Consider the following 14,258-nt stretch of genomic DNA (forward strand, 5'->3'; position numbering starts at 1 on the left):
ACTAAAGAGTAACTTATTTCGTTTTTTCATAAATACATCTATGAAAAGATTCAGAGAGACGTATTTTTATATTTTTCAAATAATTTCTATAATATTTTTCAAAATCCGTGGCCTAGTAAAAGACGAGCAAATTTATTATTCGTCCTGATATTATGTGTTATGCAGAATTCTTTGTATAACATAGGATATGATACAACTATTATAACCACATTGGTAAAATTTGAAATGAATCAATGAAAACGTGCCTATATATAATACAAGTCGCAATCTGTTTATTACAAACATTTAATAATTCAGAAAAATCACAAAATTATTTAAGCAGTTCAATTATCCATTATATCAATAGGCTTCAATATATAATGGGACTATCTTTAATATTAATTATTTGTTTATATAAAGCAATTTGTATTTTATACTATTTTTCGTTAAGAGTATGTTTGCAATAAACATTCACTCACTGGTATATATGATACATTTTCAGATTGGTTTCAGATTTCACGACTATAATCCTGATGATCGTGTCTCATTAGACTTCTAATGAAATTTCAAAAAGCATAAAGCACGTAATGTGTCCATAAAAGTTTCTACAACACATGTAATATATTCATACAAATTTCCTATGGCAGATGCTCAAATATTTTCGTGAGTCATAGCATATCGGAAACAACAATGTCCAATTTGCGTTCGATACAGATTAAATGAGAGTTTATGTAATTTGGGCGTTGCATATCGACGTACACAAGAACGATGGAATCCTATCATTAAATGAAAATTCACGCACGTACGGCAACAAAATGAAAGCAGTGATACCAATTATTCATTGAAATTGTGTTTTCGAAGGATTATGACTAAAAATTTGTAGATTGACGACGATCTCGGTAGCAGCCAGCTAATTTTCAGTTTGATATCCCAGCATTTTCAAATATCGAGTTCTTTCTTACTCTGATGAATATATCGTACAATACTAATTGTTTGAATGAATTTTTCTCGGCGAACTTTGTATCATAAGTTGATTGTGCTTTATGCGACACACAGATTTGCATAACAGTTAACAGTTGTCAGCAGGGGATGATTTTTGGAATTAGAATTTATCGCTGATGAAAATATCAGGAATGTTCGCCTTATTTTTTGGGAAGAAACGGATGTGATTAGTTTGATGAAACAGAGTCCATAGAATATAAATAAAAATAATTTTAAAACAAGTGATATAGTACTTTTTATCGGCAGCTTGAAGATACTTATACCTCCGCTACTATATTAAGACAATTGTAACTGTGAATATAAACAATTGGTTGGTCAAACCTTTTACACTTTTATTAAAAATAAAATCGTAGGAAATAATGGCTGTCGAGCTGTCAATATATCATCGCTAACAACCAGTCAAATAATTTATTTTCAAATACTGGTTGTTTGAAAATTGTTTGTAAGCAAATTTGGCTAGTTACAAGTCAAATTGCTTTATACGTAATTTGACTCAATTAAATCTATCTTACCCTAGTCTGTTACAGTTAATTTAGAATTTGTTAGTACACTAAGTTACATATTATATTTTTCAACACTCATCTATAGATCATATAATATATTATACTGAATTTTATATGTTTATATATATGTTATACGGAATGTTAATTACAAATTCAACTTCGACATTGACTTATATAATATTTCATTTTTTTAAACCCTCGAGAAGATGATACTGACATATTGTGAATGACGAACTTGAAGTAAAGAGGTTTCTCGTTAGGAATGACTGTGATGTTTAGAGAGTCAGGGTCCAAGGAACACGTGCACGTGTCAGAATGATTGACAACGAGCGTGTATACTTAGGTATCTAGAGAATATGAGAGAATAGTCTTAAGGATCCGATGCGTAGATTTAGTCGAGGTTTAAAGAGAATAACAGATATAAAATACTCTAGAGCTTTAAAGAGAATGACAAATAGATCGAGCTACTAAAGAACTTAAGAGCAGAATTTAAATTTGACGAGCCAATATCGCTTAAATTAAATTTCGATACACGTGTATCGACTGCAAACAAGTTTTTATTAAAGGAATAGGAATCACTCGTGTAATATTTTCATATGAATTTTAACTTGAAAAAAGTATTGCAAGAATCGTTGGAAAAATAAATCTGCCACTTGAAGAAGATTGTATAAATATTCTCGTTCAAAGTTAGTTCGTGGAACTCGAGGCTGATTAATTTTCGTTAAAAATGAACGAAAAAAAAGCTACTAAATGCCACGATGACAGAAAGAATTCTGAAAGATGCCATTGGAAATAATTTGATAATCCGTAAGAATGTAGCGTTCGAGTAATTTTCTTTATTTCAGAAATAACTACTTCTTTGAATCCGAAATCATGATATTGATCAATCGTTGAATCGTTGATCTGAAGAAATGCATAGTATCATACTGAAATTATTTTGATTAGATATTCGATATCTTTAAATAACGTGCACGAATACTATTTTAAAGATCAACGTTACATGTAAATCGGCCCAATATAAGAAATACTATCAACAGAAGAAGGATTATTTTGTTACTCTCACAAACGCATTCCATAATATTGGAACAATTATAAATAATTTTATCGGAGGGTGAAACATATTGTTCGTGTAATGGAATACTTCACCCAAGTGACGGGGAGTATTGTGCGAACTGATTTCGACACGTTATTGTTTCCACCACAATACGGATTCATGAATTAAATCAAAATAACGTGCGTCCACTTAATTGTCAGTAATTGCTACTTGTTCCAGACATTTCACACGGTATGTTTAACTAATGACGTGCCGACTTGAACCTGTAATACCCGCAATCGTCCGTTTTCAATTTTACCTTAACAATTTCGATGCGGATTGTAAAATGTCAGGTTGGCATACAATGCATTTCAGAATACCAAACCTCGATGATGAAACAATAAAAATAAAGGTGTGTGAAAGATACGTTTACCAGGTTCGCAGAGTTTATTTAATGTAAACGCGTGATTGTTACAATGCAGACAGGTCTGCTGGTTATTTTCAATCCACCGTCGTGCGACTGACTGTTCTGCGCATCGATCAATAATTTAGCAAAATCGACGTAATTGCGACGTGTGGACGTGCTAAAATTAGAACAAAAATGATAGGGTCGATGTGACGCTCTCTGGCAACGAATGACCAAAGCGTCTTCCTACCCTTCTTATAGACGGCAAGCTAAAACTTGAAGCGTAACTCGATTTACAAAACGCCTGAAACTATCATCTTTCACTCTGGCGAGCGTCCATCGATTGAACTTTCGAAACTCGCCTCCCCCTGTGCTTCTATCCCACGTTTTACGTAAAACGTATACATATATACCTATATACATATATCATTTTCCGTTCTTCATACGAAGCACGCCCCATCTTTACCATTCTTGACCCTATAGGAATGTAATAACAATAAACGTCGTAGAAGAACGCATTCCTCGCGGCAAGAATACGGCATCCTTATCTTAGGGCGAGTCGAATTCGCGTCGACTTTCGCGTTTCAATGAACCGCGAACATCGATACGCCGGTATGCCACAAAAGGGATTGAAAACTCGTAGCACGCACCGGTGCCAGCAAAACGAGGCTGTCCCGATAACGGCTAGTCGGTCACTGCAAACGTGGTCGTACACCACACACTGGGCAAACGGGCTTAATCTTTCACGATGTTTAAGTGCGGTCTATTCGGCCATCGGTTTCGTCGAGTTTTAACGACAAGCTAGCCAAGCCACGGCCTGTCTCCGGGACACGCCACGCTGTTCCGTCTGCATGCTCGAGAGCACGTGGCTATAACGAGAGGTTCGCGTGCCACGGTATAATTAAGCACCCACGTTGAATCCGCGCGTTCAACCCTGCCACGGGAACAACCGGAACGACAAACGAATCCGAAAAGTCGGAAAGCTCGGCGATCATCCCTGCCGACCGGCGCCCGTTACGCCGCGAAATGCCGCGATTAATCAACCGTGCCCGGCCTGACAGCACTGCGAAATTTATCACGACCCCGCGAGAAAGTTCGCCTCTTCAAATTTATCCCCTGCTCGTCTTTCACCCTTGTCTGACTCTCGTCAAACAGCCTGCATACACTGCCGGTGGAACGCGGGATCGTGTAAGTACCTTTGTAACGCGCCAGGGGGTTGAAGCAGAGACAGGAACGGAAAACGCGACAGAGATGATGGAAGATGAACGCGAATTCAGATAAATAGGAAAATAGTGTTTTATCCAAATGGGCCTCCTCTATGACGCGATCTGACAGTGAAAAAGCGACGATCTGATTGCCAGGCAGGGAATTTAAACGAACATGTACGACTTCATTGGAGTATCGTGCCGAGGAGGGATTTGCACGAGAGGAAGTTTTTGATGCTTGTGCCGGATAAAAGAATCCGTCTTGTACTGCCGTTATACGATGTACAACGCTGCGAGCTATTGTTCTCTTAACATTTTCTCTCTTTCTTCTTTTTCTTACTTCCATTTTCTTTCTTGTGTTTTATTCTCTGAGGCAGTATCGCGAGCAGTAAAGTTGGTCGCCGCAGTTGAAATATTTTTAGGCAAGATTGTTTTCTAGCATCTTCGGTAACGCGATAATTTCAGTTGCATTGTTCGAGTCGTTAAGCTGTATGTAATTAATATCTCTACCTATTTCTCTAAGCGACAGGTTATTACGTTTCATTCTAGAAACTGTTTTACTTTTCATTGTAGATAGGACCGGATTAAAGTTTTCAAGACCTGGCTATTGACCCAGGAGAGCTTCCGTTCATAGAAAAATGGAGGAGAAGGTTAAAATGAAACAAATTTATATAAATATGAAATAAGGCTTATTTTATAATAATAATTATATTCTATTTAATTTTTCTTTGGAAAATTCACTCTTATAGATACTTTTAAGATGATATGTATTTCTCTTCAATAGTTGTAATCCTAACTGGCGCCTAGGCATATATTTTATAAAATTTCTCTCTTTTCCTCCAACCACGAATTACCAAATAAAGGTCGTACGACAACTATGTCAGAGCTGTCTACAAAGTAGCAGTCTTGAAAAAGTCGACGCGTTTGCGTCGCCAAGGTTGCCATGGTTCTTGGTAAAAAAAAACCTGGATAAGTTCATCGTGTGAACGATTGTCTTTGAAGTCCTCGATGCATGTCGTTCGTCGCTTAGAGGGTTACGCGATAAAGAAAGTATGACAACATAGCAATCGTTCGATGTGGCTCGTGCATCGGACTAGGAAGACACTCATTAACGCGAACACGTGGAACACAGGGGGGAACTGGTTCAAGGATAAATTGTGTAAAGTCGCTCGGGGCGGTAATCGATATCGAGGAAAGTACACTGCAATCGCTTTCAATTACCGGCACTTGGCACTCGTGAAAAATAAAATCGCGACCGTTACCCCAAGGGATCGAGACAGGAGAGAGAATGGTTGCGGAGAAGCGATGGGGTGGGGTGAAACACGCAGAGGTCTCTAGAAAGAGGGGCGGATAGGGGGGAAACGTTGGGAAACGAGGAAAACGGGCGAAAAGACGGAAAACGGGAAAGAGGACAAACGGAATCGTAGGGCAAGCGTCGAGCTCTCGTTAATTACAGCGCGTATAATGTCGCGACTGTCTCTAAACGTGGTGTACACGCATACGCGGTTCCGCGTGTACACGCGCAAGCAAGCGTTAATGACGATGGCGTTGAGCCCTGTGAAAAAGAAACGCAAGCTCACCGGGCGTCTCGTTAAATCGCCAGGTATCACGACAGCGGCGCGCGTATACTGAAATTGTATTTTCTACGTAGGTCGAGAAGTTTCATCCATCAAAGGAGGCACAGCGAAGGTGGATAACGGAGGTAGAGAAAAAGAGAAAAGTGGGAGAGGAAGTGGTTGGTAGGGGTTGAGGGGGTGTGGAGATGGTGTCTTTCATTAATCATCCCCCTCGACGCAGCGTCGCGAGGCTTGCGACGTTGTTAGCGATATTTCTAATCGAATCGTATTATCCCGATGACAGATGGGCGCAACGACGAGACGGCGTCGACAACGACGTTAGCTCCGCTCGTCCGAGTTGCTTTCAGAGATCGGATGACACTTGTTGAAGTGCACCGTTTGTACGTCATCCAATTACCGGTGACTTTATCGGTCTATCACACGCACGGCTACCACGGATATTAACCAAACCGAGAGGAAGTTGTAAATTAATTTACGGTAATGCGGGACGGCCGCGAGGACAAATGCCGCTGCACGGTTTACGGCCTTGGATTCCGGTAATGCAGGTGTACGGAGGCCCCGAAGGGAATGCACGGTAATTTCGTTTCCGCTTACGGAAGATGATACACGATAGCCCCTAATACCGGTGCGGTTTGATGAATAGGTCTCCGGCACAAAAGATCGTCGATGGTGCGCATCCTCCTTCGACACCCCTCCCTGTCCGTCCCTAGACGAAAGAGAACGATCAGCACGAAAGTTCAATCGAATTTAAATTGCCCGGACCTCTCTTAATTTCGCCGGGGAATTAAAAAAAATTAGGATGGCGCGTGCCCCGGTGAATTCATTTCCTTCTCGAACGATCTATTCGTTTACCCCCGCAAATTCATTCGCGGATCAGGGAGGACGACGGGGAGGAGGAAATAAAAGAAGACGAAGAAGGAAGAGGAACTCGCATCGAAGGGAACAATAAAGACGATAACGCGAACGATGAAGAAGACAATGGTTAAGGGAGGACAGACGGCAGTGGCAGATAATGGGAAGATCATTATTTTCACGAACAAAGTCCCGTCCACATCGTCGCCGTCTCGTCGTCTTCGCCTAAGCGCGCCTTAATTAACATCTGCCCCAATTAGAATGGTTCTACCGTAGTAAGGCCGTGCTGCTTTGAATCTTTGCTCCTCTCGCTCTCTCGTTCTTCCTTTCCACCACCATGATTTCTCTTCTGTGTTCTCTTCTCTTTCGTTATTTCCCTTCCCGCGACCTTCTCTTTGCTCGCTTCCTGTGCATCGTTCTTTTTTTTCTTCCTTCCTCTCTTTTCTTTCCTTCTCGTCCCTTTCTTTTCCTTCTGTCTTTCCTTTTTTTTTTTTTTCGTTCCTACCACTTGTTCCTCGTCAACAAACGCGTCGTAACAGTGACCCGATTGTTTGCTTTACCGGCTATAATAGTGACATTTTCAGCGTTGAAAAAATAAGTACAATAGGGATAGGAATGTCTGCCGCTGGAATGTCGAGGAAAGAGTGAGCATAGAAAGTCGGATATCGAGGCCACGAACTGCTTTCTAACGACTGTGTTAATTGTCGTGCGGCGGCTACGAGGAGCCAGAGGCAAAGGGAATTCTGATGGAGTGCTTTTTGATTGAGCACCGAATGGGAAAATAGAGGAGAACCTGCTGTCCAATCCAGTCGAATTTGGATATTTACGCGTGACCTCTTGAATCCGTCCTGTCGAAAGTACGAAAGAGCGCAACTACCGAGAGAAATTCACTTGTTCAGGCTTAACGCCTTCTGACGCCATTCCCGAGACCTGCTAAAAGGCTCGCCTAAAAAATTGTTCGAACGTGAACTGCGATACACTTTAAACACGATGTATTCGAGTTTCAAAATTTACACAGCCTTTCAGAATGTTCAGCTGAAATAATCTTGATATAAATTTGTTAATCTTCTTAAAGCGAAACCGATGTATCCAATGTTTAATTCCAAACTGCACCAGAATATAATTTTGTTAAATTTAGTTTATTAATCAAACAAAATTTATACATACAGTTATAAACGTTATCTTTTGAAAAAAGCTTACTGAAAATCCCCAATTGCGAATTGCAATCGTTTCTATCAATATCTATAAATTACCGTTATTCTGGTAATTTATTAAACTCGCAAATATAGCTTTTAACAGAGGACTAGATTAATCAATGATACAGACTGTCGATACTAAACAATTATCTATCATATTAACGATGATCAAATTGAAGCAGAAACCTACATAAAAACCTAGCTCGTTAGAAAAACAAGCGGGCAAAAAACAAACATCCGATAGAACCATAGATTACCATTATCCGACTCGTGTAACAAGGAAACCTTGATGCTGATAATTACAAAATCAATAAACGAAGTACCATTCGAAACCCCGTGGATAATTCTTGGACGAAAGGAAATTTAATTCGCGTCATCAGCGAATATTTCGTTCGGGAATAATCGAACACGTCGAAAACGGAACAACAATCCGCACACTCGAATCCTCCTTCTCCCGATGGCCGTGTTCTTTTTTGCCTGCCGCCTCAATTTGTCGAGGGATATTAATCGCGAGCGCGATAACGTCGTTGCTGTTGCTTCGTGCATGACAAACGAGACTGATATAGCATGCCTGCACGAGCGGCACGTTAAACAGAGAGGCGTATTTATTCTATGTGTTTCACTGGCGTGTTTCTACAAATTAACTTTCCACGGAAATGGATAGGTAACCGGGGCGGGACGTTGCCAGTGATGGCGTGAAGACAAAGACAGAGACAAAGATAAAGAGAAAGAGACAGAAAGAAAGAGAGAAAAGAAACGAAGTGGAGAAAAGGATAGAGAACAACGAGGTTGTAACAGAAGAGTGTAAGGGGTTGAAAATGGGTAGCAAACGACTGCATCAAAACACTGTACCTGTCACACAGCATCCAATTATCTTCGAATCACGTACGTTACCGTAACGTTCTTAATTATCCATCGCAGAGACGGGAAAAGTTTCTCTCAGCGACGATCCATGGAAAAGTTAAAGCCGACCGTCGCGTCGACGTCTCGTGCAAACGAAAATTGCTCGTCGCGTCAAATTATCGAGTTTAACTCCCGGTAACCGGCGGCGGTTCCCAACGGTTCACTTTTACCGTAATGGTTTCACGTTTTTGCCAGATCACGGTCGCACGCCGCCGACGCTCTGCCGTATCGCCATCGTTTCTGTCCGTTCTTCCAACGATTCGGCCGTTGTAGTTTCCGCCCCGGTCCGATCCCCGATGGTGCGAGACCGGAAAACGTGGCTTCGGTGTTTCGACGTTGTTGCGATGCGGTGAAAATGGAACATTTTTTTTTTTTTTTTCTAAAAGCTTCGATGTCATATACGACTGATAGTTTCTTTCTCAACGCTGGCGTGAAAATGTTTTAAAGGGTGGCTATTTTTTTTTTACTCGCTCCCACTTCTTTTTTATATAAAGCAGAACGATAGTGTGGTTTTAGCTCGTTAGGCATTCAGAGTATTTGGTTCGACCAGCTGTAAATAAAATAACGTTGCGAAATCTTCCGTAGTGAGCAAAGCGATGTTACGAGAAAACGAAGCTATAAAATAATCGTGTTTCGATGATTTGTTCGAGGAATTTAAATCTAGTGATGCAACTACCAGAACGATATATTTATCATTTTTCATAGTGACTTTAAGGTATTAATATGATATATGTACATGAGCTCGCGTGTGTATTCGAACACTTGCAGACACCTTTCACGAATATATTCTTATTACAAATGTTATAGAGAACATTGTAACGGGACGCTGTACTTGCACTACATACAATAGATATCTCGTAGTAGACAAAATTTCAAGATGACATAAAAGTACTATTTCAAGTGCATTCGTAAGTTAGTTTATATTTCTATATTAACTGTTTAAATTTTACAGACCTGTGTCAGTGGATTTTGAAGAATTTGAGTAAAGTATACGAAGAGAGGTCTGTTTCTTCTCTTGCATTATGCAATTTTACATACGACCCTCGTTGTAATTTCTTGTTACTCCTGCTATTTCTTGTACCTCAGAGGTACAAGTTTTATACTTTGGAAGTTCTAGCATGGAATCCAGATGTATGAAGTTACATAAACTCGAGCGTTATTAAGTTAAACGTATTGCGGGGCTTATTTATATAAGTCTGATGAATCTATAGCGATGTTTTCTGCCGGGCTGCGATACCAGATAAAATGATTACCTAGGAATAATCTTTGAATTTCTCGTTCTCGGCAGCGACTCTACGCGAGGTAAAATATCTCTGTGGAAAAGCTTTTCACGATCACCTTATCGACTTCTCGTGGAACCAACAGATTTTCTATGAAAATTTTGATAAACGCTTAGTCATGCTGCTGATGGCGGCAATCTATCATCTCGTCTTTCATTTGATATCTTCTTCGATATTTGAATAATCACTCTGTTTATGAAATTGAATTTGTTTCTCGCGACTTTAAAAATACAGCTGAGCCAGGTTGAACGAAATCTTGAATAGATAGGTTGAAAAAATAAAACGCATATTATACAGCGTGTTCTAGATTTTTGTGATAGTTGAAATTAACGCGAAAATAGTATATGAACACCACTAGATCTATAAATATTCCATTAAAAATTGTAATAAGACAATGATACATGAAATTGGAATTTGAAAGAAATATGCACTTTGTACGCACGTGTAAGGACGAAGTAATTTTGTTATACTTTATATGTAAACAATTCTATGTACGTTTCGATCAAACACACAAATATTAAGGTGTCTCCATTCCACAGTAGCGTTTATTGACACCCAAATTTGCGACAGTACGCTCTTAACGTGACATTAACTCGAGCGCAGAGAATCCATTCGGCCCGACTAACACATTCGGCCCGTACAACTAAATGGCGTTATGTTATCTTGAAACGTCAGTCTTGTCGGATCGTAACGAGAAACATCGCGTGACAATGGTAAACTATATTTCTGTCCGTGTTCTCGTGCCATGATGAATCGCGAATCCATCGTTCCTATAATATGCATCGAAACAATTTATCTGTTTCCATCTACAGATGTAGTCTTTCGATATAGTCCGTTCTGGAAACCGTCCAACCGGTAATCACGTGGCAATAAAAGAACTCGTGCTCGCTATTTAGCGAATGTATCAAACCGCGTGATAGAAGCACTATTTTACGCGAAAATAAACAACGTCGGTGATAACTGCGTTGTCCACAACGATGAAACGACGAGTCATATCGATGTTCATCCTAGAATTAACATGGTCGGTAAAAGGAAAAAAGGACAGAAAGCAAAGAGAGAGAGAAAAAAAAAGGGGTACGATATACAGTTCGCTTATTCAGCAGCGAATTATCATAGAAGAGATACGGGTCGCAGAAGGTTAGCTAGGACGAGAAAGGAAAAAAGAAAGAAAAGGGGAACGAGAAAGTACAAGATCAGCTTTTTCCATCGTCCGAGCAATTTTACGATCTCGTAGGAAAATAGAAAAATTCTTACCATTCAAAATGCCTTATTTATGATGCAAATTCGGTACGCAGTCTGCAACTCTTCCGACAAGAGTATAACAGTAAAAACAAACGGACGGTTTTTACGGCGCGTATATTCCGTCTGGCATAGAATTAAGGAACGAACGCAGAGGAAAGGGCGAAGATAGTGCGGCGAGAAAGAGCAACGGTGGAATAAAACAGGGGGGTGAGAGGGTGCAGCGACATTGAAATTTTACATATGCATGAGCCATAAACGTACAAGAATATTTCCGTCGAGGGCGACGGTGTTATCAATCGACGAGACGTAGCAAGGAACGAAAGAAATTCAGCGAGACGAAGTGAAGGAGGCAGACGCGTGGAAAGCAACGGCGGAGCAACTCTCTCTCTTTCTCTCTTTCGGTCTCTTTCTTCGCTTCGAAGAGTGCGCGATGAGAAAGATGCAGAGAAGTCTGATGCAGCTGTAGCTGCGTGCGACGTTTATACTCGTATCGCGTGTATCCATTTTTCCCCTCTTCCTCTTTCACTCTTTCTTCTTCTTCCTCTGCTTTCTTCGTCTGGCTCGTTCTGGCTTCGCGTCCCCCTTTCCCGTCTCTCGCCTCGTTCAGGGGTAGTTTTCATCCGCACTTAAGAACTCTTAGGCTGAACGACGCGTTACGAGTATTCAAACAGAAGTTTCACTCTGTCGAAATAGTATATCCAAGTCATTGAGTGGCGACGGTGTTTTTTTCTCCTTCCCATCTGCATTGCGAGAGACGCGGAGTATAAACGCGTGGTCAAGAATTATTTAAATCCAGCTAGCTACTACCCTGCTGTGTAACGGTGTAAAACACGCGCGGAACAGTGTCGCCGGATATTGGCTTCCATCCACGGGGTCTGCTGTTTTCGAATCGAGTGACGCGCTCGTTGTTTCAACGGATGGAGTTTCAAGGTGGCTGTTTCGGTGCCGCTGATAGAAACACACAAAGTGGCAGGAATTTGTACACGAACATCGGTAGTTGAAAGGAAACGCGGAACATGTCATACTGTGATCTTCCTTTTGATCCACAATCGCTTTGTTGCACTTTACAGTTCTACCGAATATCTGTTTCTTTGTCTTTCTATCTCTGCTCTTCCTTTTTCTTCTTCCTTCCATTTCTTCTTTTCTCCCCCCCCCCCTTTTTTTTGTTTCCTCTTCCTTCTAGTCGGTGAAGCACCAAAGCGTAAACGTATCAAAGTAGCAGTTTGTTGCGTCGCCTGATGATAAATCTCAACGGAGGAGAGTAACAAACCACGGGTTCGTTACGGTTGCACCTGTTATATCATATTTCGTCGTGCGCTTATTATAACCCTTGAGAACCAAGTTGCAATTCAATTTGCGAATTTTCTTTAAGTAGATGAGTTTTTGGTCGTTTATAGTTGTTCGCGTAATTGGCTAATCTGTTTGCAGAATTTTAGTTAGCTGTTATATTAAACCTTCTTTGAATGCTCTTGACAATTAATTAGCTGCTTTGTAATCTTTCGATGTTTACGTAATATTCCTATTAACCGTTAATTGGCACAATATCATATAAAATTTAACATAGTAGAGTATCATACTTCAGATATTTTAGTAATATGCTATCTGATTATTCAATTTTGTAACTAAAGTTAGAATTCAAACTAGCGCTCGAATTCGTGGTAATCCATGTTAGAAGATAAGGGTACAAATCGAGAAATTGGTTAACAAACTTCTGTATGAATATGCAAGTTACATCCTATCATAATGATAACACACAATGTAATTCAAATTTCGATTATTTTCACGTGGTATTTCATCGTGATGGTATCGCATGAATTTGGAATATAGACGTGTAGCCGAGATTAACAATTAGTGCCGTAAAATAACCAATTCTACCAATTCCATTTGCCCAATATTACTAGATTAATGCACGCGAAATATTATTCCTACAAATAAACGCCTAATCACGAGTGAGTAGCTTCTCGAAAATGCCAAACATTTCATGAAAGTGATTACAAACTAGCTACATAGTTTCATTATCTTAGATTCACTAGATCAGTAAGTTGTAAAATTCAAAAATTCTTAAGACGTAGATGTAACAAAATTTCGTCTCTTGCAGCTGTTTTGGCCTCGTATAAATCACACGAATATTCTGATTATTCATGACAATCAATAACGACATTTTAATATCTTTGTTATAAATCTTCTTATCTTTGAATATATGTACGTGATTTACAGAAAATTTCTTCTTCCATGATAAACGCTTGATAATTCAAACTTCATGCATATGTAATAAATTTTTTAATTTATTGAAAGATACGATATTTCACATGCGCCAACTTGATATCTGTTTGATGATTTCACTCCATTTATAATCTTATTAGGCTTTTAACAATATGAACGAAGAAAGACTTTGACAAGTCATTAAATATCAACCAAGCTATAAATTTCACGTGTTAAATGTCATTATGCATAACGTGATTATTAATATTTATTCCGTAGAAAAGGATTGAAAGCGTATATTGTCAATATCGCTGTCAAAAATGAAGAAAATCTTGAAGATAAAGAGATAATCGGGAAGCTTTTTAAAAAAGCGGTCTGTAAGACAAAATGATGGATCGAGTTATTAATAACATGAGAAATTTCAGTTTTCTAATATTAGCTTTAATTGGTAGCTTTACTCTGAAAAATGCTTCGTTCTTTTCATATTTACGAAATAATTAAAAATTTCATAACGATTTAACTATAATATACGCTATGAAATATACTATACTATTTGATCACGATAAATAGTACACTCGAGCTTACATATTTATCACGAACTTACAGATCCGTTTACTTTTTAAATCGTTCATTCTCGCTTCTTTATCATTTCTTTATCATATTATTAAATTCTCCAAAAATTAGATTTTTCCCAAGAAAAATGACACATTACTTTTCCCTTCAAAATTATCAACAATTCGAATTATCCTCGGCGCTGACAATAACCAAAGCAGCATTTCCCCAAACCATACACGTCGAAATATACTCGACAGACACTCCACTAATTTCCACGGCGAGCTCGCAACCCCTTTTCTCATTCAAACGCCAGAGAACAGAAG

The sequence above is a fragment of the Bombus huntii genome, chromosome 2, assembly GCF_024542735.1.
Source record: "Bombus huntii isolate Logan2020A chromosome 2, iyBomHunt1.1, whole genome shotgun sequence".
Taxonomy (NCBI): domain Eukaryota; kingdom Metazoa; phylum Arthropoda; class Insecta; order Hymenoptera; family Apidae; genus Bombus; species Bombus huntii.